Source organism: Papio anubis, chromosome 4 (assembly GCF_008728515.1).
Source record: "Papio anubis isolate 15944 chromosome 4, Panubis1.0, whole genome shotgun sequence".
NCBI classification, from domain to species: Eukaryota; Metazoa; Chordata; class Mammalia; order Primates; family Cercopithecidae; genus Papio; species Papio anubis.
Genome location: NC_044979.1, coordinates 141929796 through 141955332, shown reverse-complemented (window position 1 = coordinate 141955332; position 25537 = coordinate 141929796). Strand labels below are relative to the sequence as shown.

The window sequence follows — 25537 nt, the reverse complement described above, 5'->3', positions numbered from 1 at the left end:
TTCCTCTTAGAAGCTGAAGAGATGAATGTGACTGACATTTTTCTTTCTCCCTCTCATTTTTCTTTTTTTTTAAGAGACAAGACCTTGCTCTGCTGCCCAGGCTAGAGTGCAGTGGTGCCATCATAGCTCACTGCAACCTCCAACTTCTGGCCTCAAGAGATCCTCCCATTTCAGCCTCCCAAAGTGCTGGGGTTATAGGCATAAGTCACTGTACCAGGCAAGACTTGGTTTATCTGTAAAATGGGGAGAATAGTTGCAGTCTTGTGAGGGTCCAAACCTGTGCCATCTAGTACAGTAGCCACTAACTCCCTGTGGCTGCTCAGATGTAAATGTTTTAGAACGAGAGCTTCCGTTCTTCAGTGGCACTGGCCATATGTTAAGGGCTTGATAACTACAGGTGGCTGGTGGCTATGGCATTGGACAGCACAGAAGAGAACTTCCTGTTATGGAGAAAGGTTCTGTGGGACATTGCTGGTGTGAGGTAGATACAGTGCTTAGTCCTTGGTTAGGACACGCAAGGCCAGCTGGGATTATAATTATGATCGTGATCCTGATTCTTTGTGAACTCCCAAATCTAGGCCCACTACAAGGGTGAGGGAAGTGAGAAGAGGTCTTTGATGAGAATGTAGAAAAAAGAAGAGACAAAACAATTGTGGAGTTTTTGCTGGTGAGATGAGAACAGAGGTAGCACAGCCTCAACTCCCTCCTGCAGAACAGGAGAAAGAGACTTCAGGGAAAAACAGAGTCTTGCTCTGTCACCCAGGCTGGAGTGCAGTGGCGCGATCATAGCTCAAACTGTAGCCTCAAACTTCCAGGCTCAAGCAGTCCTCCCACCTCAGCCTCCTGAGTAGGTGTGTGCCTACTACACACACTTACCTGTAGATGCGTGACTACAGGTGTGTGCCACCATGCCCACTTTAGTTTTTTTGTAGAGATGGTGATATGGTTTGGCTGTTTCCTTACCCAATTCTTATCTTGAATTGTAGTTCCAGTTATCCCCATGTGTCGTGTGAGGGACCTGGTGGGAGATAGTTGAGTCATGGGGGTGGTTACTCCCAAGCCATTCTTGTGATATTGAGTGAGTTCTCACGAGATCTGATGGTTTTATAAGGGACTTCCCCCCCTTTGCTTGGCACTTCTTTCTCCTGCTTCTGTGTGAAGGAGAACATGTTTGCTTCCCCTTCCGCCATGTTTATAAGTTTCCTGAGGCCTCCCCAGCCATGTGGAACTGTGAGTCAATTAAACCTCTTTCCTTTATAAATTACCCAGTCTTGAGCAGTTCTTTATAGCACGGTGAGAATGGACTAATACAGTTGGGGTCTCACTGTATTGCCTAGGCTGGTCTCAAATTCCTGGCCTCAAGTGATCCTCGTGCCTCAGTCTCCAAAAGTGGTAGGATTATGGGTGTGAGCCACCGCACCTGGCCCTGTCTCATTTAAAATCATGTGCTTTTATAGTCGACTAGTTGTGCTTTATTACTGTTTTAAAACTTTGTATTTACTAAAATGAGGGAAGGACTATTCTAGGAGGAGATGGTGGATAACCATCTCTGATCTAGAAAGACTGCTCCCTCTAGGGTTTTTAGATTCCATTATTAGCTTTTCTTTGAATCTTCTTACGAAGATACTGTTGTAGAAAACTGGGGAACTGGCCGGGCGCGGTGGCTCACGCCTGTAATCCCAGCACTTTGGGAGGCCGAGGCAGGTGGATCACGAGGTCAGGAGGTCGAGACCATCCTGGCTAACACGATGAAACCCCGTCTCTACTAAAAATACAAAAAATTAGCCGGGCGTGGTGGCGGGCGCCTGTAGTCTCAGCTACTTGGGAGGCTGAGGCAGGAAAATGGCGTGAACCCGGGAGGCGGAGCCCGCAGTGAGCTGAGATCACGCCACTGCACTCCAGTCTGGGTAACAGAGTGAGACTCCGTCTCAAAAAAAAAAAAAAAAAAAAAAAAAAAAAACTGGGGAACTTTGATAAAATTAGCATGTCTGCAGAGCAAAATATTGGATTGATATATTTTAAAATTGCAGCAATTGGCTAATTCGGAGCCCTGCCTTGGCATTACAATTATTTGTCACAATGAGCAGGCATATCAGAAAAATAACCTCATTATTAATTTTTTTTTTGCAGTAGTTAGCTCAGTGCAGTGATTCCAAATGTCATTTATTGTATTGTGATTCAGGTGGGAAAAGTGAGCACTATTTACGCCAGATGTCTCAGGTGCCCACAGCCACAATATTGATCAGTAGCTTTCATTTTCTCTGCTGTTTTTTCCTTCCCCAACCACGAAAGAGTGACTCTTTACTCCTCTGCCCACTTGGGCCTTTGGTGGGAGGGGGTGGTGGTGGTAAACCTCCTGTTCAATTTTTGACAATTTGGTAGGTTTTGCATTTATATGCTTTTTTAAAGTTTTTTTCTGTTTTTTTTTTTTTTTTTTTTAACACAGACAAGGTCTTGCTCTGTCACTCAGGCTGGAATGCAGTGGTGCCGTCATAGCTCACTGCAGTCTCAGCCTCTTGAGCTAAAACGATCCTCCCACCTCAGCCTCCCGGATAGCTGGGACTACAGGTGCACACCACCATGCCTGACTGATGTAAAATATTTTTTTTCTGTAGAGATGGGATCTCACTATGTTGTCCAGGCTGGTCTCAAACTCCTGGACGCAAGTGATCCTCCTGCCTCAGCCTCCCTAAGTGCTGGGATTACAGGCATGAGCCACTGCACCTGGGCAGTTTTAGTATTTTAAAAGGCTTGAGTTACCATCAGGTCAAATCAGGTATGCAGGACCATGTGCTGTGGCTAAAGTAGCCCCTGGCTCCCTGCATCTGGCCCCAGTTTGGTGAAGGGAGACCATTGCATCTGAGTGTCTGCTGCAGCACATCTGTTGTTCCTGCCTCCACCCTCCACAGCATTTTCTTCAGAGCTAACTTGATCTGCCTATAGCTTGCAAAATATTACGTGCAAATTCCCATCTTCTGGCTCTCCATGTATTCTCACTATTTGCCATTGGCTCTTCTCCTGCTTCTGTAAGTGCTGCCGTCTTTTTAATTTTTTGAAACCTCTTTGCGGACCCACCTTCCCTACTGAGTTATTGATCCTGGCCTAGCTGTTAGAGTTCCTTCCCTTGGTGAAGTTGAGAGTGTGTATCTGTGGAGCAGGGTGTTTTGTGGGGTGCCAGACAGAAACATTGGAACTAACGTTTATTTTCATTTCATCCTTTTAAAAGGTCAACCGACATGCCTTTTTAAGGTATAGAATGTGTGGTACACTAACACATTTTTGATTTGTAAATGACATGGGATGGAAAGAATATAAAATTTACTGGCTGGGCGCAGTGGCTCATGCCTGTAATCCCAGCACGTTGGGAGGTCAAGGTGGGTGGATCACGTGAGGTCAGGAGTTCAAGACCAGCCTGGTCAACATGGAGAAACCCCATCTGTATTAAAAATACAAAAATTAGCTGGGTGTGGTGGCACACGCCTACAGCCCCAGCTACTCGGGAAACTGAGGCCGGAGAATCGCTTGAACCCAGGAGGCAGAGGTTGCAGTGAGCTGAGATCATGCCATTGCACTCCAGCCTGGGCGACAGAGTGAGACTCTCAAAAAAAAAAAAAAAAAAGATTTGGTTTCAGGCCGGGTGTGGTGGCTCACGCCTGTAATCTCAGCACTTTGGGAGGCCGAGGCAGGCAAATCACGAGGTCAAGAGATTGAGACCATCCTGGCCAACATGGTGACACCCTGTCTCTACTAAAAAATTAGCTGGGGCCGGGTGCGGTGGCTCAAGCCTGTAATCCCAGCACTTTGGGAGGCCGAGACGGGTGGATCACGAGGTCAGGAGATCGAGACTATCCTGGCTAACATGGTGAAACCCCGTCTCTACTAAAAATACAAAAAACTAGCCGGGTGTGGTGGTGGGCGCCTGTAGTCTCAGCTACTTGGGAGGCTGAGGCAGGAGAATGGTGTGAACCCGAGAGGCGGAGCTTGCAGTGAGCCGAGATCACGCCACTGCACTCCAGCCTGGGAGCACAGCGAGGCTCCGTCTCAAAAAAAAAAAAAAAAAAACTATTAGCTGGGACTAGAGGTGCACACCACCATGCCCAGCTACTTGGAAGGGGAGGCTGAGATTGAACCCGGGAGGTGGAGGTTGCAGTGAGCTGAGATCACGCCACTGCGCTCCAGCCTGGTGACAGAGCAAGACTCTGTCTCAAAAAAAAGAGAAAGGTTTGGTTTCATCATGCCAGTGTACCACTTGCACTTAACAAATACCAAATACCATTTCATATCTTCATATCATTGGTTTTTTGTTTGTTTGTTTAAGAGACAAAGTCTTGCTCTGTTGCCTGGGCTGGAGTGCAGAGGTACAATCATGGCTTACTGCATCCCTGAACTCCTAGGCTCAAGCACTCCTCCCACCTCAGCTCCTGAGTAGCTGGGACTATAGGCGCATGCAACCATGCTTGGCCAATTTTTACTTTTTGTAGAGATGGTCTACAGAAGTGAAGTTGCCATGTTGCCCAGGCTGGTCTTAAACTACGGGCCTCAAGCAGTCCTTTGGCCTCCGCCTCCCACAGTGTTGGGATTATAGGTGTGAGCTGCCATGCCCGGCCTGCATCATTGTTTAAGTCCTCTTTACCTAGTTTGCAAGGACCTTGGGATGGCACACACATTTTTGGGATTGGTGTTTGGATGGTATTTCACAGGTTGTAGATATTCCATCAGCATTTGTAACTGAGGATGATGAAGATGATACTAGAGACCTAAGTTCACCAAACCAGTACCCCTATGTGTGTGTGTGTGCACACGTGTGTGTGTGCATGTGTGTGTGTTTGTGCATGTGTGTGTGTTTTATGTGTGCATGTGTGTGTGCGTGCGTGTGTGTGTGAAGGAGAGGGTATGAGCTGGAGTCTCTCGTTCTCTTGCAGACTTGACTTTCCATGCAGCCACAGACCTTCACCTGGAATGAAGCCTTTTTTTTTTTTAATTAAAACCTTTTTCTTTTAGAACAATTTTAGATTTGCAGAAACATTACAAAGATATTACAGAGTGTTCCTGTGTATCTTTCTCCCAGCTCCCCTGTTGTTAACATCCTACATTAATGTAGTAAATTTGTCACAACTAAGGAACCAGTATTAATAGGTTATTAAATGAGTCCACACTTTATTCAGTTTCTTTAATATTTCTCCAGTGTCTTTTTTTTCTCTTCCAGGAAACCACATTACATTTAGTAGTTATGCCCCTTGGGCTCCCCCAATCCATTGCTTGTTTGGAATGACCTTGATGTCTTTGAGGAGTACTGGTCAGATATTTTGTAGAATGTCCCTCAACTGGGATTTGTCTGATGTTTTTCTCACGATTAGACTGGGGGTGTGGGTTTTTGGGAGGAAGATCACAGAGTTGAAGTGCCGTTCTCATCATATCACATCGAGGGCATGTGCACACAACGTGACTTGTTACTTGGTCACCTGACTGAGTAGTGTTGGTCAGGCTTTCACTCTGTAAAGTTGCTGTGTCCTCCCCTCCCCGTGGTGTATGAGGGCAGGGTCAACTCTTAATGGGTGGCAAGCTGTGCTCCACCTCTTTGCAAGGAAGTGTCTGTAGACATTCTTTGGAATTCTTCTGTTTAGGAGACTTAACTGTTCTCTTCTTTTTTTTTTCTTCCTCTTGCCCTTCCCTTTCCTTGACAGGTCTTGCTCTGTAGTCCAAACTGGAATGCAGTAGCACAGTCATGGCTTATTGCAGCCTTGAACTCCTGGGCCCAAGCGACCCTCTGTTTATTTCTTTATTCAAGCATTTACTTATGTCAGTGTGGATGCATGGACATTTATTTTATACTTTGGGTTGATTCCACGGTGTTGTTTATTTGTTCTTAAACGTTGTACCAGCTTTGGCCATCGGGAGCTCTTTCTGTTAGCTCCTGAGTACCCCGCTGGCATATCCCCATTTTTTTTTTTTAAGCATTTCCTTATTTTCTGGCATTTCAAGAAGCTACAGTTTCATCTTATATATTCTCTGCCCCAGTCCTAGAATCAGCCTTTTCTTCAGGGAGCTCTGGTTCTTCTGATTGGAGAGTGATATGAGAAACCAAGATCTGGACCGGGTGCGGTGGCTCATGCCTGTAATCCCAACACTTTGGGAGGCCGAGGTAGGCAGATCACTTGAGGTCAGGAGATCGAGACCAGCCTGGCCAACATGGTGAAACCTCATCTCTACTAACAATACAAAAATTAGCCGGGTGTGGTGGTGTGTGCCTGTAATCGCAGCTACTCGGGAGGTTGAGACAGGAGAATCACTTGAATCCAGGAGATGGAAAGTTGCAGTGAGCTGAGATCGGACCACTGCACTCTGTCTCAAAAAAAGAAAAAACAAAAAGATCTGGGTGTGGGGTTTGTTCATTGCTTCTGGGCTTCTGGACATTTTTAATAGATTTTTGATCCTCTGCTTCCTGTACCTAATCTTTGGGGTTGTGGGGAGGGGAGGAGAGAGCAGCTACAGCTTTGGGGCCTCTTAGAGACAGATGAGCTAAAAGAGCTCTGTCCATGTTTTCTCTCTGTCACTTAAACTATTAAATACTACCATAAACATTCTAAATACCGTGTTTGTGGTACTCACTGCATTATAATGATATTGGCAGAATCTTATTTTTCTTTTTAGAGTAATAGATATATGAAAAATAGATTTGGTTTACTTCCTCCAAGAGCAGCTTAATCTCTAAGAACATGAACAAAACTTCTTTGGCTTAAGAATTTAGTTAGAGAGGATTATTTTGGGGAGGTCTTTCAGTGTTGGAATTGCTGAAAGGGATTGTAGGCAACTCCTTGAATTGGTAAAAGTTCAGATGAAATTTCTACTGGGCAAGTCTCTTGAAGAGCATGGGGCTATCAACTTACTTTTATCTGTTTACTGAGCTTTGCTTTGCTTTTTTTAAATTCTTTTTATTATGGAAAATTTCAAACATACAGAAAAGTAGAGTGAAGTAGTATAGTGGACCCTCATGTTCCCGTCACCCAGCATCCACAGTATTTTCATTCATGGTTCATCTTGTTTCACCTTTACCCTTCCCTCTGCCCTGGCGCTTGTTGTTTTGATGTAAATCTCAGCGACAGATCAGTGCCGCTGAATATGCTTCAGGAAGAAGCAAGGGTGTTTTTATAAAACAGGATGGCGTGCATGAAGATCACCTAGGTATCTGTAGAAATGCAGATTTCAGCCGGGCACGATGGCTCATGCCTGTAATCCCAACACTTTGGGAGGCTGAGGCGGGCGGATCACGAGGTCAGGAGATCGAGACCATCCTGGCTAATATGGTGAAACCCCATCTCTACTAAAAATACAAAACATTAGCCTGGTATGGTGGCGGACACCTGTAGTCCCAGCTACTTGGAAGGCTGAGGCAAGACAATCACTTGAACCTGGGAGGCGGAGGTTGCAGTGAGCCAAGATCACGCCACTGCACTCCAGCCTGGGTGACAGAGCGAGACTCCATCTCAAAAAAAAAAAAAGAAAAAGGAATAGAGGCCGGGTGCAGTGGCTCACACCTGTAATCCCAGCACTTTGGGAGGCTGAGGCAGGTGGATCACGAGGTCGGGAGATCGAGACCATTCTGGCTAACACGGTGAAGTGCCGTCTCTAGTAAAAGTACAAAAAATTAGCTGGGCGTGGTGGCGGGCGCCTGTAGTCCCAGCTACTCAGAGGCTGAGGCAGGAGGATGACGTGAACCCTGGAGGCGGAGCTTGCAGTGAGCCGAGATCGCACCACTGCACTCCAGCCTGGGTGATACAGCGAGACTCCGTCTCAAAAGAAATAGAAATAGAGATTTCTGCGTCCCAAACTAACTGAATCAAAATGCTGAAGGCTGGGCCGGAACTCTGCATTTATAATAGTTTTCTGATTATTTCTCCCCTCATCCCCTCACTGCTACAACACACATGTTTTATCTTGTACTGCATAGAAAATAATATCAGTTATTTACTGGAATTCTGTTGACTTGTATAACTAGTGAGAATCAAGGAAAGAAGGAAAACATTACATTTAATTAAAAACTTGAGATTTTAAAATGAATGCGAATACCTGAAATCTGAAGAGCTCACTCATCCTGAGCACCGCATGTAAATATCGTTCTGAAGAATCTTCCTGTGGGTACATATGCTATCACCACAAAGGAATTCAGGCACTCCAGGGCAGAACACAGTTAGTTAGAACACAGAACTCGAAATAAGTTTTTTGTTTTTTTTTTAAAACTTCACCTCCTCCTCTAGATGTCTGTATGAATAATGGCCTCTTTATATTTTATGAATATCCTGTATAAATATCAGGAAAAACAGCAGGTCGTCCGACAGTCAGATGCTGGCACTGTGAGCTGAGAATCTTGGTGCCAGTCTTGGACCACCAGGCCTCAGCTCACTGCAGCTAGAGTCAGGGTGGCAGGTGACTTGCAGGGAAATTTCGAGAGCAGGTATAAAACCGTGACATTCTTAATTCCCCGGGTGATAAATGTGTGCGCTGTAACATGAGAACCCCTGATTCATGATCTATACAGTAACTTGCGGAGGGTTTTGTTTTGCTAGGATAATATGTTGTTAGCATCTTGCTTTTAAAAAGTTTATTTTTCTAAGCTAACTTATTTAGGTATTGCCTAGGATTTGTAGCCTATTTCATATTTTTTGATAGGTACTTTTTTTTAAAGTTGTTTGTTGTTATATTTTGATATATTTGCTGTGGATGATTGATCTGTACAAAATTTTCTTATGATGAGCTAAAAAAAGTAAACTGTCTCTGAAGCTGCTACATTATAGTGATTGTATAATCATCAGTCGGGTTTGATGAAGAACACCATAGGCTCTTGTACTAGTACAGACTATTTTTTGGCAACATGTATGCCTTGGGTGGGAGAAAAAAATTTAGTTGCAAACATCTATGATAGTGATTTTTGAGAGAGGAGCTGCTCCTATTTAAAAGTGAAACTACTATAATTTTAAAAGGCTCATGTCTTTTTTCCCCCTTCAGGCTCATATTCACAGTCCATCCCCAAACTTCGTTTTCCCTGTTTTTGCTAGACTGAAGAAGGGACTTGAGTTTGACATGGTATAATTGCAATCTTTAATTATAGGAAGTAAATCTCTAAGACATCTTGGACTTAGAAGATAGAGGAGGAAAAGTTTGCAATCATTTTGCACGTTAAAATATCTGTTTTAACCAACTAGTAATTATAAAATTTTGTAGTTTCAGCTTTTTACTGCAAAACTAAAGTGTTGTGATCTGGTTGGTGGCCTCTCAGATTAGCCACTAAATTTAAGTTTTGAGTATTTTTATCATCGCGGATTCTTCTCAGAACCCTCAATAAATTAAACTTGTGCCCCTTTCAAGAGGAAAGAATATCCCGTCCCCATTCCTACCTGGCAGTTTGCCCCTGTAGAAGGGTTCCCTATCTAGGCAGCAGCGGTTGCTTCCCTGGATCCAGCCTGTTGGTTACCGAGAAGAGCCCCACTTGACTCTTACCTCAGACTGTGATTAAAATGCAACACCCGGACACTGATTGCTGGTAAGGCACTGAAAAACAACTTACCAAAATAGCCCCCTGGGAACACAGTCCCAGAGGCCTGCCACAGCAGTACAGTCCAGGAATCTGTCACCTAACTTAGTTTTCTGTGTTGAAAAGAAAATCAACTTTAATAAAGATCTGATCACTAATATTAACTGTATAGGCACTCGGTAGACTTAGAAAATGTTGGGACCATAAATCCTTGTCTGTAGAATTTTAGAGTTGAAATGCCCGTTTTACAGATGAAGGAACTGAGGCCCAGAGAAGTTGATCAGCAAAGTCAGTCCCTCACCGCCAGTTGGGGCAGATCCGAGTCAAGAGTGAGGGTCCTAAGGTCCAGGCCACCCATTCACCCCAGTCAACCACATTGTGCTTTAAAGAACCTCTGCAGTGCGATGCACAGGTGCACACACGGAGACTAACTCAGCCCCTTCTCTGGATATTGATTTCTGTTTATTCTCCGAAAGTACTGGGGTGAAATGTTAAACTACATATCATAAGGTTGACTCTTGCAGTACTAAAGAAAATTCCATATTGAAAATTAGGAAACCAAACGGGGCATGGTGGCTCACGCCTGTAATCCCAGCACTTGGGAGGCCAAGGTGGGTGGATCACGAGGTTAGGAGATTGAGACCATCCTGGCCAACATGGTGAAACCCTGTTTCTACTAAAATACAAAAAAAAAAAAAAAAAAAAAAAAAAAAAAATTGCCGGGCATGGTGGTGCATACCTTTAGTCCTAGCTACTTGGGAGGCTGAGGCAGGGGAATCGCTTGAACCCGGGAGGTAGAGGTTACAGTGAGCTGAGATTGTGCCACTGCATTCCAGCCTGGCAACAGAGCCAGACTCCATCTCAAAAAAAAAAGAAAAGAAAAGAAAATTAGGAAACCAAAGTGCTAGCTTCCATAATTAGGCTGAAAAAATTCACCTTCATACCGTTTTTAAATTTATGCCGGGCATGGTGGCTCACGGCTGTAATCCCAGCACTTTGTGAGTCTGAGATGACTGGATTGCTTGAGGCCAGGAGTTTGAGACCAGCCTGGGCAACATGGCAAGACCCCAACGCTACAAAACATTTTTAAAACATTAGCTGGGCATAGTGGTGTGCACCTGTGGTTACAGCTACTCAAGAGGCTGAGGTGGGAGGATTGCTTGAGACGGGGAGATCGAGGCTGCAGTGAGCTGTGATCGCACCACTGCACTCCAGCCTGGGCGGCAGAGCCAGACAGACTCTGTCGAGACCCTGTCTCAGGAAAAAAAAAAAAAATTGTAAGAACAACCATTTAGTTTCCACCTATGAGATGACATTATACCATTTAATTAAAAGTGATAAAAATGTTTCTGATTTTTAGGAAATGTAAACTTGTAAGCATTCATTTGTAAACATAGAAGATACTTTAAACACAACCATTGATTTATGTGCTTTTGTGGAGGTCTAGACTCCTTTTTTTTTTCTTTCCAAATTTTGTTTTAGTTTCGGGGGTACATGTGCAGGTTTGTCACATGGGTAAATTGCATGTCGTGGGGGTTTGGTGTACAGATAATTTTGTCACCCAGGCAATCAGCATAGTACCCCATAGGCATTTTCCCAGTTCTCACCCTCCTCCAACCCTGGACAGTTTTAGGAATCCGCCGACTGCTGTAGATCCCAAGAATAATGCCCATTGGTGGATATTTTGTATATCCTTTCAAGAGTCACGGGCAGGTATTTTAAAAAGCGTGTGGAACATTCAACAAATGTCATTTTTCTCCTCCTCTTCTCTGAGCTCTTTAAAACAAGCTTTGTGACCCATGCCTCTTTTCCCACCCTTTTCTGGCAGCTGCAGCATCCCTCACTTACGTCCTCTTTGCCTCCTGCTCCTCGACCCTTGCTCTCAGCTTATATAATAAACAACATTTCAGTGAATATCTTTACGTGTGTGTGTGTCTGTATAACTGGATCTCACTCTGTCCCCTAGGCTGGAGTGTTGTGGTGCAGTCATGGCTCCCTGCAGCCTCAACCTCCTGGGCTCAGGCAGTTCTCCTGCCTCAGCCTTCCAAGTAGTTAGGACTACAGGTGTATGCCACCATGCCTGGCTAATTTATTTTTTATTTTTTTGTAGCGATGGGGTCTGGCTATGTTGCTCAGGCTGGGCTTGAACTCCTGACCTCAAGTAATCCTCCCACTTCGCCTTCCAAAGTGCTGGGATTACAGGCTGAGCCACTATGTCTGGCCTCCATAACACATTTAAACATGCTTTTCTCCTCTGCCTTCCATGGTAATGTGCCTGCCTGTGGCCTCCAAAACATCCTCTTTCCTGTTTGCTATCAGCTGTGTTTCTTTGTCCCCTCCCTTAAATGTTGTTTCTTATCTCCTTGGTTCTTTTTTTTCCTTCCCCCTTGATCTATTTTGTAAATTATATTTGTCAAATGATGCATGTAAATAGTTTTTAAAAATTAAATAGTTTTTCAGGGTTTATCGTAAAAATAGTGAATCCCTGTCCTATCCTATTCCTCCCTATCCCTGCTGCTGGCTCCCAGTGGCAACGCCCTGCAGCTCTTTTAGCCACATCGTGGGCTAATGTGCTTGTAGCACTGTTTGTTGGTTTAATCAGATACTGAGTTTCTACTATGCACGACAGGGATTTACATATTCACACACACATGTGCATTCACCCTTCTTCTCAACACACTGAAACTTTTCGATTAAATCATAATTCATTATTTATATTTTTATGGCTGCAAACATTATTTACGACTGACCCTATAGTGTTTGTGATGATTACAGTTCTTTTACTTTTATTAGTTTTTTATGAACACATCATTAATCCGTCCCATGTGCCTCGTCAGGAGCTTAAATCTCCTCTCCATGTGTTTGGCTGTTGTGTCTTGGAACCCTTGTGTCCCATGCCAGTCTTGCGGTGGTGTCTCTGCGGCCGCTGTCCAGCCTCTTGGGAGGTCTGAAGCTTTTAAGACTTCCTCTGTGTCTAGATTCTGACCAGTTGTAAAGCTGTGCCTTGGCATGAGTCTCTTTTCATCCATTTCATTCATCAACATGGATGCACAGTGGGCCCTTTGAATCTTGAAAGTTGTGTGCTTTAGTTCTGGAAAATTTTCGTGTATATATATACACACACACACACGTATGTGTAAATATGCACACAGTTTTTGGGAAGAATGATCTTCTCTTCCTTCTCTTTTTTCTTTTTATCTAAAGCTTCTATCAGCAGATTGTTGGATGTTTTGGAATGAGCTTCTACTTTACTTCTGTTGATCTTTTTGTCTGTGTTCTACTGCTATGTGCAAGTAGTTTTCTCAATTTCGTTTGATTTCCAGGAGGCCTCATCTCCCCACTTTTTAAATAACCTCTTTCTTCTCATGAGTATACTGTCTCCTGTTATTTCTGAGAATATTATAGTTGGTTTTTTTTATTATTTTTTAGCCCCTGCATTGTCTGTTTCCCTCAGGTTCCTTTGTATCTGTTTGGGTTGGGCACTGTCTTTTACTTAAGAGGTTTTTCAAATGTCAGGTGATACTTGAAAGTCTGTTCCTGTTTCAGAGCAGGGAGTTAATACATGGATTGGAGGTGTGCTCCATGCCCCTTTTCCCTCCAGCTTCACCTCGCATCTGCCAGCACGTCCTGGCTTCTTCGCCTGCTTTCGTCCCCTGCGCTGCCATGGAGTGGGAAGAGCTTGCACTCTGAGCCTCACCGTGTATTGTCCGACCTTGGAGAAGTTACTTTGCCTCTTCAGTGCTCCGTTTCTTTTTTTTTTTTTTTTTTTTTTTTGAGACAGAGTCTCGCTTAGTCGCCCAGGCTGGAGTGCAGTGGCGTGATCTCGGCTCACTGCAAGCTCCGCCTCCCGGGTTCACGCCATTCTCCTGCCTCAGCCTCCCGAGTAGCTGGGAGTACAGGCGCCCGCCGCCTCGCCCGGCTAATTTTTTGCATTTTTAGTAGAGACGGGGTTTCACCATGTTAGCCAGGATGGTCTCGATCTCCTGACCTCGTGATCCGCCTGCCTCGGCCTCCCAAAGTGCTGGGATTACAGGCGTGAGCCACCGCGCCTGGCCTCAGTGCTCCGTTTCTTCATTTTAAAATGGGGCTTATCAGGCACGGTGGCTCATGACTGTATCCCAGCACTTTGGGAGGCCAAGGCGGGGAGAATCACTTGAGGCCAGGAGTTCAAGACAAGCCTGAACAACATAGTGAGATTCCATCTCTGCAAAAAATTTTAAAAAATTAGCCAAGGGCGGTGGCCCATGCCTGTCATCTCGGCACTTTGGGAGCCCAAGGTGGGAGGATCACTTGAGGCCAAGAGGTGGAGACCTGGGCAATATAGTGAGACCCTGTCTTTACAAAAAATTAAAAAATTATCTGGGCATGGTAATGCACACCTGTAGTCCCAGCTACTCAGGAGGCTGAGGTAGGAGGATGGCTTGAGCCCAGGAGTACAAAGCTGTAGTGACCTTTGATCATACCACTGACTCCAGCCTGGGTGACAGAGCAAGACTCTCTCTAAAAAAAAATAAAAAATAACATAGAATGGGGCTAATGACACCACCTACCTCAAAGAGTTGTTATGGAATTGGAAGAGTTTAGAATACTGCCTGGAACATTGTAAGCAACATGTAAATATTGACTATTTTTATAACCCTCCTGGGACCAAATCACTGTCATTTCTTGCATGAGTTAGTTATAGTATCAGAAATGTGTTCCCTGGTCATTCTTTGTAAAATAACAATCTCCCCAGTCCTTTGTTCTCTATTCTCAGAACCTATAGTGGCACCTGTCTTATAAGATGCTTAGTAAATGTTTGTTGAATGAATGAATATGTTGGTGGGGCTTTCTGACTGGTGAGCTTCACAGTAGGATGACTGTGCAGCCATTTCAGTAGGTGATACCCCTGTCCCATAACCCTCTTAACTATCTGGAGGTCTTTAATCTTGGGCTGGATACCTGAGTATTTGGAAGCACCTAATTAGATACTGAATTGTCTTTGGGCTTATTTTTCTGGATAACATAAAGACATCAGTTGAAGCATTATCAAATAAGAAACCCTAGATGATCTTGCCTTTGTGTGCTGTAGAACCTTGTCAAGGTCACTGTTGTAACCAGTTTCTGGCTTAGTTTCGAAGATAGTACTTAAAAATTAAAACTTCATTGTAGAGAATTTTGAACATATGCAGAAGTAGACTGAAGAGTATAATGAATTCTCTCTCCTCATACCCAGGCCCAGCCATCTCTCACCGCCAGTCCTACTGCAGTAGTACCACTAAGTACTTCCTCTCTGAAGAGAGAGCTTGGAAGGACACATTGCCTAAGATTGCATTTCAGTTATATTTGCAAGAACTTAAGTTAGGCTTTAGGAAGCCAGAAGGGCTCTGAGAACATAGACTCCATCGAGGGATTGTAAGAGATTTGAAAGAAAAAGTAGACATGTTTTTCTAGGCTATTTAGGGTCTGCCCTACATGGGAAGTAAGGAGCAGACATTTAGCGCACCTCTCCCATCCTTTCAGCTGTATTGTGCAGAAGTTGGATTAGCTAAGTGTTGTGAATCCAGTACTGCCATTGACTTGCCTGCACATCTCTGCAGACGTACATGGGAAGTTGTGTGGCAAAACAGAATATCCTTCCCCTAGACGTTGGTGGTCCACTGCAGGGATGGTTGTGGGGGTGAGCCCGGGGAATCTGGCTCTGAGTCTCTCCTTCTGGGACTAGATGCTTCCTGTTCCTGCATCGGCTTCCTGGAGTGTGGAACCACCATTCAAAGCTGTTAAAGACATGGAAGCGCCATGGATGACGCCATAGCTCAGCTATGCCAGCAACTTAACCAAGGTTCCAGTTCCCGGAATATCCAGCCCTTCATTTCTTGGGGTGTGGGGGCCCAGTCGTCTGGAAGAAGTCATTCAAGCCTGACATTCTTTTGGCCACACCGTGCTGCCTTAGATGAGCTTTTCTGTAGTAGTCTCCATCCTAGTTAGTGTTTTAAAATGGGAATGAAATGGTTCTTTGGTAACAAATTTTAGTGGAATAGTCTGAGAGAAACCAGCAGCTTCGTATAAAATGATCTCATTCGCAGGTATTTAATTAGCACTCAAATTATATAACCTTTCTGCAAGTGTGAGGGAGCATTTGGGCTGGCTGACCTTGAAAATCACTTTTGAACAGAGGAACATTTGCCTGTCTGTGATTAGCACACAGAGTGATCTGTTTTTCTAGGCTGTTGAGACTCTGGCTTACAGTCTTTGTGGAATCTCTGCTTCATGAACGGGATCATCAGTGCACTCTTTACTGTTGTGTGTGGCTGAGTACATTTACTGCCATGCTTCATTTCCCTTTTCCTTTCCAGTATTAGAATACCTGAGGGAGATTCTAGGTTATTTAATGTTCTTATAAATAGATATATTGTTATATTATGGCAAGGAAAACATTTTGTGACTTAAAATTCTAAGTACAGGAAACCTTGATGATAGATGGGTTTGTAAGTTTGAGGCGTTAAATAAAAATGTGTGATCTGCAATAATTGTTCAGTTTTTTTTCCCCAAGTAGTGTGTTGATGATTCATTTTACTAAGTCTCTGGGCTGCAATGCTACTTCTCAGGGTGTTAGAAGAGGAAGACAGGCTTAGCGGTCCTAATGTACTAAGGGAAAAAGGCCCACACGATGTGTTTTAGAGATGGGCTGTATGTTGGGACCATTTGGAAGGTTGCTGGCCCTTAGCTTCCCTCGGTTCCATGAGTTTTCTTTGTCTAATCCTTTGTCTAAGTAGCCACCACTGTCCATTTTCAGGTAGGCACAGAATTCTCCTATGCAAATTCCCTGAGGTGAGAGGGTCTGGGCAAAACAGAAAACAGGCAAGATATGTAAGGACCTGGCCCTTGTTTTACACTTGCTTTTCCAGTTAGAAGGCAGGATGCCCTCATGCCCATGCCTGTGCTGTCAAGGATGGACCCCTGCCAGTGGGATTGGCTTTCTTCAATTAATACATTGATCAATTCATTGTATATGTTAAAATAACTAAAGGAGTGGAATTGGAGTGTTCCTAACACAAAGAAATGATGCATGCCTGAGGTGACAGACACCCCAAATACCCTGATGTAGTATTAATACTTCACATGCCTGTATCAGAGTGTCACACATATGCCATAAATATATACACTTATTTGTACACTTAAAAATAAGAAATTAAGGCTGGGCGTGGTGGTTCATGCCTGTAATCCCAGCACTTTGGGAGGCCAAGGTGGGTGGATCACCTGAGGAGGAGTTTGAGATCAGCCTGGCTAACATGGCGAAACCCAGTCTCGACTAAAAAATACAAAAATTAGTTGGGTGCGGTGGCAGGTGCCTGTAATACCAGCTACTCAGGATGCTGAGGCAGAAAAATCACTTGAACCTGGGAGGTGGAGGTTGCAGTAAGCCGAGATCACGTCACTGCGCTCCAGCCTGGGAGACAGAGCAAGACTCCATCTCTAAATAAATAAATAAGTGAGTAAGTAAATAAATAATTAAAAAGGTGAAAAGGTTAGTAAATTGACACAGTGCTAGAGGCTGAGTTGTACCTCTCCAGGTGCCTCAAACTATAACTGTATTTGGAGATAGGGCTTTTAAACAGGTGAGTCCTGAGGGTGGGCTGTAGTCCATTCTCACTGGTGTCCTTCTAAAATGGGGAAATTTAGACACACACAGAGACACCAGGGATGCACATGGAAGAAAGCCCCTTTGAGAATGCAGGGAGAAGGTCGCTGTCCATAGGCTGAGGAGAGAGGCCTCAGGAGAAACCAGCTCTGCCGACACCTAGTCCTCTAGGACTGTGAGAGAGTCAGGTTCTGCTGTTGAAGCCCCCAGTCTGTAGTATTTTGTTTTAGCAGCCCTAGCAAACTAATACACGCAGTGTTCAGACTAAAACAAATTTAAATCACATCTTAGATGGCACCAATTAAGATTCCTGTTTTGTTCCTAAACACATATTGGCCTAGAGGTCCAGGGGCTGTGGCTCTGCCCGTGTGTGGGGCTTTCTTCTCAGTCCTGTGCTCCAAGGGCTCCCTGGGGAAGAGGGTGCCTTTGGATTCTCGCTTTGCCCGCACTGAGTAGAATGCTCTGAAGGCCTCCAGTGAGACAAGGCTGTGCGAGAACGTGGTGCGTGTGGGTAAACACCTGTTTTTGAGGGAGACCATAAATGGAGGGAAATCCACTTTTTGAGATAATGTATTTCTTAATAAAATACCTTAGTTATGCAGCTTAAGCAAAATGGGTACATGTTTGTGTGAGTTCTTGGAGACCTGGGGAATAAGCGTTGTGCTACCCCAATACAGTATATGTTAACAGTGGGAAAATGTTCCCAAGTAAGAGTGTAATATTACTGAAGAATGCTTCTCTTATTTTTTTTTTTTTTTTTTTTTTTTTTGAGACGGAGTCTCGCTCTGTCGCCCAGGCTGGAGTGCAGTGGCCGGATCTCAGCTCACTGCAAGCTCCGCCTCCCGGGTTCCCGCCATTCTCCTGCCTCAGCCTCCCGAGTAGCTGGGACTACAGGCGCCCACCACCTCGCCCGGCTAGTTTTTTGTATTTTTAGTAGAGACGAGGTTTCACCGTGGTCTCGATCTCCTGACCTTGTGATCCGCCCGCCTCGGCCTCCCAAAGTGCTGGGATTACAGGCGTGAGCCACCGCGCCCGGCAGAATGCTTCTCTTATAATCCTATTTGTTTGACCCTGAAAATGTAAGTTTATTATTATTATTATTATTATTATTATTATTTTTTGAGACAGTCTCTCTCTCACCCAGGCTGTCACCCAGGCCGTAGTGCAGTGGCACGATCACGGACCACTGCAGCCTTAACATCCCAGGCTCAAGCCATCCTCCCACCTCAGCGTTTTGAGTAGCTGGGACTACAGACTCATGCCACCACACACAGCTAAGTTTTTATATTTTTTTGTAGAGACCCAGGCTGGTTTTGAACTCCTGAGCTCAAGCACTGGGATTATAGGCATGAGCCACCATACCTGGCCCATAAGTTTATTCAGTTTTGTTTTGTTTTGTTTGGAGATAGAGTCTCACTTTGTTGTCCAGGCTGGAGTGCAGTGGTGTGATCGTAGCTTACTTCAGCCTTGACCTCCTGGGCTCAGGTGAGCCGCCCACCTCACCCTCCTAAGTAGCTGGGACTACAGGCGTGTGCCAGCATGCCTGGCTAATTTTTCACACTTTTTGTAGCGATGACCTCTCACTATGTTGCCCAGGCTGGTCTTGAACTCCTGTGCTCAAGTGATCCTCCTACCTCAGCCTCCCAAAGCACTGGGATTACAGGTGTGAGCCACTGTACCTAGCTTGTAAGTTTATTCTGTGATCCAGTGGGTTGGTTATGGTTTCTGTTGTTTTTTTTTTTTCCTGTTTTGTTCCCTTGCTTGCTTATTTTCACTCGCTTTCTTATGCCCCTTCATCGCTGTCTCTCTCACTTTTTTCTCTTTTTCTTACCCCTGACTTCTACCTGAATCCTAGGCGCTGGGCCAGGCTCTGGGGAGTCATTGGTGGATTATACAAGGCTGGCCCATGACGCCATTCAGCTTGCAGCCTAGTGGGGAAGACATTTACAACATGGAGTGACAGATTCCAGATGCGGGGTAATTGGGAGAGCACAGGCAGGGACTGCAACCATGGGCCTCAAGGATGGTTTCTGAGTTGAGCTCTGATGGGCATGGATGAATGGGGGTGGGGGTGCGTGTCATGGTAGCGTCTCTGGGTAGGGGAATATATGAGAATGAAGTGGCAGAAGATCATCTGGAAGGATGGAGAGAGGGTCATCGTAGGTCATAGTAGAGAGCTGGGGCGGAGTGCTGGAGTTGGGGCTGGGAGGTCAGGAGTAGCCAGGCAACGATGGATGCTGAAGCCTTGTTAAGGAGTTTTGCCATTAGGTTAAAAATGGCGAGAAGCCGGGGGTACAAAATTCAACAAATAGGAAAGGATATAGCACACTTTGTCCCCCAGCCACTCCATTTCTATCTCTGCGGGTAGCTGCTATTGATATGTGCACCTACTGGTCTCTGGCTCTTCTTCGTTTTCCCTTGTTTTTATTTATTTATTTATTTATTTATTTATTATTTATATTTTCTTTCCTTGTCAGGGTTTATTTCATTGGCTAACATTTATTCTCGACCTAGACAAAAACAATTAGATGATTATGACTTGCTTTTCCATCATCAACTTATTTTTTTTTGTATGAATAACCAAAAAATTTCTTCTCAACACTTTTTTTTTTAAAGAAGAAGCTATAAATAAATAAAGCTTTAAACGATCCTGGATTCAAGTTAAACAGTTCCAGTTCCCAAAAAGTTCACAGCCTTGTTTCGTGGGCAGTTCTGTTGTTCCTGGCTTCCCCCTTCAGGAGGGGACGTTTGCAGGTTTGGAGGTCCTGGTGACTAAGCTGTTAGCTCCACTGCCTGCCTGCTTCCGTCCTCCTCACCTGCCCTGGGTGGAGAGAGTCCTTACAATTTAGGAGATGCTGCTGGCAAAGGAACTGTTGACCCAAAGCAGGTGGCCTGAACGGGAAGTGCCAGGCTGGACACTCGGGGGCTGAGGGCACTACCCGCTGCCGCCGCCTCTGGACACCTCAGCCTGGCACTGGCCCAAGAGGAGACTGCTTTCCAAATGCAGCCAAAGAGACTGAGATGAGACCTGTGCTTCCGTGTGAGTTGGGGTGCGGGGCATAAGTTAACACATACTCCAATATGTACAAAACAACCTGCGCTTGGGCCCGTGTACCCAGAAAGCCCATGGCCAGGTGAGGCCACCTTGAGCCAGGGCCTCTGGCTGGGTGTCCACCTCCTGCCGGGAGGCCAAGGTGCCCCACGTGGCTTGTGCAAGACCCCACACTCCCCTGAACATGTTCCTCCTCCTCCCAGGAGTGCACCCACCCTAGTGTTGAGTGTCCCAGCAGATTCCCATTGACCCTGAGCTCCCTTTGAAAGAACCACACCACTGCATCCCCTTGGCACTCACTTCCTTAGTGTGATGCATCCACCCAGGGAGGTGGCGCTGTGCTGGGCTGGCACGCTGCCCACCCTGCCCAGTTGACCGCCCTGTCTTTGGACCCCAAAGTAAAATGAGGCCAGTGTAGGAGGCCTGAGGGTGGGGCCCTTATGCCAGACCTCCAGGGGTAGCAACCTCATCTGACCACACCTTCGCCTTCCTGTGCTGCAGAAGACACTTGCTCCCAAGCCCGTGGTGACCCACATCTCCACCCCACGGTGGGGCAGCTGCGGTGGCTGAGTGAAAGCTGGGGCAGGAGAGAGGGCCCCCGCCAACCCCAGCCAAGTGACCTGCAGAGCCCACTGCCCTGCCTTTGAGTCAGCCTGCAGCCTGAGCACACCAGTCTGCTCTCTGGGGGACCCAGGGCGCCTGTGGGGGCCCTCGTAGAGACACCAGCCTGGCCTCCTAGGCATAAGGGATGGGGACAGGGGACAGGGCACAGGGCACGTGCTTACAACGGATATGCAACATGGCTTTTAGTAGGGCCATTGCAGCCAGTGGGGAACCCTGTGAGGCTGCTGGGAACAGAGAGCATGGCCAGCCTTTTGCCAGGGGGTGGGCAGCATGGGGAAATGCAAGGAGAGCCAGGGTGGAGAGGGCTGAGTATCTGGTGTCAGGGAGGCCACCTACAGCTGTTTTGTCAAGGCTAGTTGAGAATCTGAAAGCTCGAGTTCCTGTTCCTGGCCATCCAGAGCCACTGTGGTCCGAGGGTATGGCTCCTGGGCAGGGGTTATGGTCCCACGCTCCAGCCAATGGAAGCCTGATGAACTTAATCCACACGCTGGTGGCAGCAGTGGTATTTGAGCTCTTGAGTACGTGTCTTAGTGATGGGGCTGGGGCAGCCTGCTAGCAAATCCCAGTGGGTCAGAAAGGAGAACAGTGGCAGGGGAGTGCTCAGTCCCCAGCCCTTCCAATCTGATCCAGGTCTGCCTGGGTGGTCACCTCCAAAGGCCAGCCAGGGACTCAGGCACAAGTGGCAGCATCCTTGGTCAAAGCCTCCCCACTCCTGGGCTGCCAGTCGGTCCATAGAAGGCCGGCAATGCAGCTTGGGCCTACTCCCCAAACCCCTCCTTGGTCTGAGGACTGTGGGGAGTGGGTGGGGCCTGAACATCAGCTTTGGGACCCAAAGCATGAAGCAGGACCATGGGCCAGAGAGGGGAGTGGGCTTCCTGGGGGCTGGACTCAAGTCTTCTGTGCCTCAGATGGGGTGGGCCCTGACCTTGAGGGAGCTACACATGGGTGAGCTGGGGGCTCCCCAGGCCTTGGGGCATTGGGGGCAGCCAGAAGGGGAGCCTGGAGCCTGGAGCTGGGGCAGTTGCCAGAAGCTGGTCTCACTCCTAGTAGCCTGGACAGAGGAGCTAAGAGCAAGTGCTGTGTGAATAGTTGGTGAGGGAGACACTCTTGGCCTGACAGGTCCACTTTCCACTGTCCTCGTCTCTTGTGCAAACCTTCAGTTTTCGTGATAAATCCAAGGGGGCCAGGAGAGCAGGCACAACACCTGCTCTGGAGGCCGTGCCCTGCCCTGCCCGTGGCATCCTTCGAGCATGCTTTCCTCTGACCCACTGGCTGCAGCTGTTGATTCCTCAAGCCCCCAGCCCCGCCCAGCCCCACTGCATCCCTGTTTATTTTTCCCCCCAGGATGCAGCTACCTCTGTGGAGCAGGTTTGGGATGCTCTTCCTGTGACAGCCTTGGGTGGACCTGTTGTCTGTCCTGTTTTACCCCCCACACTTCCCAAGAGGCCTCCCCGTGGCCACCACCGCCACTACCACTTCTCAATGATGTGGCTCATGTAGTTCTCGTTGGGCACGAGGCCCAGCTCCTCAGCGTCCTCCCGCGGCAGCGCCTCCTTGGCCCGGTGCAGCAGGCGCTCCTCGCAGCTTCTCAGGCGCTGCTCCCTGCGCTCCAGCTGCCGCTTGTACTGGTAGGGCTGCTGGGAGAGGTCCTTGGGGTAGACATACAGCTGCATGTCCAGGTCGTTGAGCTCCTCGATGCGGCGGATGGTGTCCTCATCCACCTCCACGCCGCCCGTCCGCGTGCTGTTGTACTGCATGAAGAGCCGGGTGAACTTCAGGTTGAACATCTGATCCAACAGGTACTGCGTCTTGCGCTGGAACTCGGTCAGGCCCAAGAAGGCCATGCCCTGCAGGTTCTTCTTGATGCTCTCAAGCAGCAGCTGGGCCCGCTTACCCTCGGGGATGAAGGACAGGTTGTAGTAGGCCACCAGGCTCAGGTCGGCCAGCATGCGAACCTGGCGGTTGTTGGCCAGGTTGTACCGGCAGTCCATGAACTCGTGCAGTGTGCAGCCCGACCAGTCCGTGCCCTCCTAGTAGGGCGGCAGCTCCTCGGGCGTGGGCGTGCGCGTGCGCGAGTCACACATGTGCAACGACGTCTTCCACGTGGCACCCCTCTGCACATGGCGCCACTCTCTCAGGTAGCGGGACATGGGGTCTCCTAGTAGGGTGATGTAGTAGAACTTCTTGGGCGTGCGCAGCGCGGCGGAGTTGCGGCTGTCCAGCACGCCGGGCACGCAGTTGGTGAGCTCGGTCCAGTCGGCGTGCAGCCGGCAGCTCCAGCCGGTGGAGAAGCCGGAGAAGAGCCAAGTCTCGCGGCGGTTGGGCTGGTAGCAGGTGCACCTCGAGGCCTACCTTCTGCACGAGGTGATGTCCGAAGGTGGTGCCACCGCCGCATGTGTCACCATCGCCTGGGCTCGGGCGCGGGGCGCGGGCGCAGCTGCCTCTGCCGCTGCCTGCGCTCCTGCCCCGCCTGGCTACTGGGCGCCCAGGCCACCTGCAGCGGCACGGGCCCCGACTCTCTGTGGCGCCATGGCTGCTCCCCGCCCGGCCGGGCTTCCCGGGCCCGACTCCGCTCCTGCTGGGCCCCGCTCCCGGCCCCGGCCTGCACAGCGCGCCCCTTGCCCCCTGCAGCCGCCCGCTCCGCGCCGAGAACGCTCCGCCCTTGTTTTCATGTAAACATCTATGCTAGAGATGGGTTCGATTGTGTTCCCCCTAAATTCATACGTGGAAACCCTAACCCTGATGCCTCAGAACGTAACCTTATTTGGAGAGAGGGTCTTTACGGGGATGATCAAGTGAAAATGCGGTCATGAGGGTGGACCTCATCCAGTGTGACTGCTGTCCTTATATGTAACAAGAGGAAATTTGGACACAGACACATGTAGAGGGGAGATGATGGGAAGAGACTTAGAGAAAAGGCAGCCAGCTACCAGAAGCAAGGAGAGGCCTAGAACAAATTCTGCCACCACAGCCCTCAGAAGGAGCCCTTTCTGCTGCCACCTTGATCTTGGACTTGGAGCTTCCAAAACTGAGAGAATACATTTTGGTTATTTGAGTCACCCAGTTTGTGATACTTGGTTATGACAGCCCTAGCACGTTAATGCCCGTATCAGAAGTAAGCAAGAATATGGATTATAAATTATGATATCTGCTTTTTTTCCATTTAAACTTTTTAATTCATTTAATAAATGAAAGCTTCAAGCATGCAAGACATAGGCACTGTAATGAATTCCCACACAGCTTCCACCCAGCCTGAATTAGATGCGGCCCATCTTCCTTCATGCTGCCCCCGTCTACTTCCTCCACACCCTGGTGCTGTTTCGAAGCAAATTCCAGACATCATTAAGTAGGTCACTATCTCCAAAAGATAAGGACTACATTTAAAAACAAGCACATGACCATTATCACTCCAAGGAGAAATGAATTACATTTTCTTAATATGGTCAGTGTTCAGATTTCCAATAGCCTGAAATGTCATAATTTTAAAAATAGGTTGAATCACGATTCAAATAACATCCATATGTTGGAATTGGTGGGTAGGTCTTTTTAGTCTTTTAATGTTCACCACTCTCCCTCTCTTCATCTTTCTTTTTTTACAGTTTCCTAGGCTTTTCTCCCCAAGTGTTTTTCACAACCTGTATTTTGCCGATTACATTCTTGCGGTGGTATTTAACATGTTTCACTATTCACAGTGTTTCCTACATATTGACATTTGGATCTAGGTGGTTGGTTAGATTCAGGTTTGATATTGTTTTTGTTTGCTTGTTTTGGGCAGTACTGTTTAATAGGTGGTGATGTGTTTTTCCATCAGGAGATACATAATGTCTTTCTGTGTTACCAACTATTGATATAAATTTCATGTGTCATAAAATGTTATTTTATGTCAAATAAAATGTTATTTTGGATTAAAAATATGATTTAAAAACGTGAATTCTTAATTATTCTTAGCTTTCAGGCCATACCAAAACAAAAACTATGGGCAGGATTTCACCCAGTGGCCATAGTTTCCTGATCCCCGAAGAGGGCAACTGCTTAGACCACAGGGGTGCCAAAGTTCAATGTTACAAAACTGTGATACATTGTTTTCTAAGGTAGTTGTGACACCGGCAGTGAATAAGCAGCTCTACTTCCTGAAACTGGGGTCTTTACATTAGCAGTTCACTTTAAAAGAAACCAAGGCTATTTGGGGAAATGATTGATAGGAGGTCTGAAACAGAAACTATACAAGATATGCTTGGAACATCCCAGGGAGCAAGAACTCCACCCAGGCCTGCTGGGACCTTGTGGGAGGGCTTGGGAGCAAACCCCTTTAGAGGCCCTGCCTCCTAGAGACAGGACAATGGGAATGTCAATCAGAACAACCACAACAGATGGAAGCCTGTGGGTGCTTTAAATTCATTAGCTCATAAGGATATCACAAAACAGTGATAGCAGCTCTTCGAACTGGTCACTGCCAGAGGGTGCTGGTGAACCAACTCTTTTTTATTTTATTTTATTTTATTTTTTTGAGACAGTCTTGCCCTGTCGCCAGGCTGGAGTGCAATGGTGCAATCTCGGCTCCCTGCAACCTCTGCCTCCTGGGTTCAAGCGATTCCCTTGCCTCAGCCTCCTGAGTAGCTGAAACTACAAGTATGCGCCACCACGCCTGGCTAATTTTTTGTATTTTAGTAGAGACGGGGTTTCACCATGTTGCCCAGCATGGTCTCAATCT

The 25537-nt window shown here is 46.9% G+C and overlaps 1 protein-coding gene and 1 pseudogene across 2 annotated transcripts in view; one reads left to right on the top strand and one right to left on the bottom strand.

Annotated features, from left to right (window-relative positions):
• LMTK2 (lemur tyrosine kinase 2) overlaps positions 1–25537 on the top strand; it is a 111128-nt gene that overhangs the window by 5325 nt on the left and 80266 nt on the right. The gene's annotated exons all lie outside the window — the stretch shown is intronic.
• Positions 22296–23357, bottom strand: LOC103882736 (annotated as a pseudogene).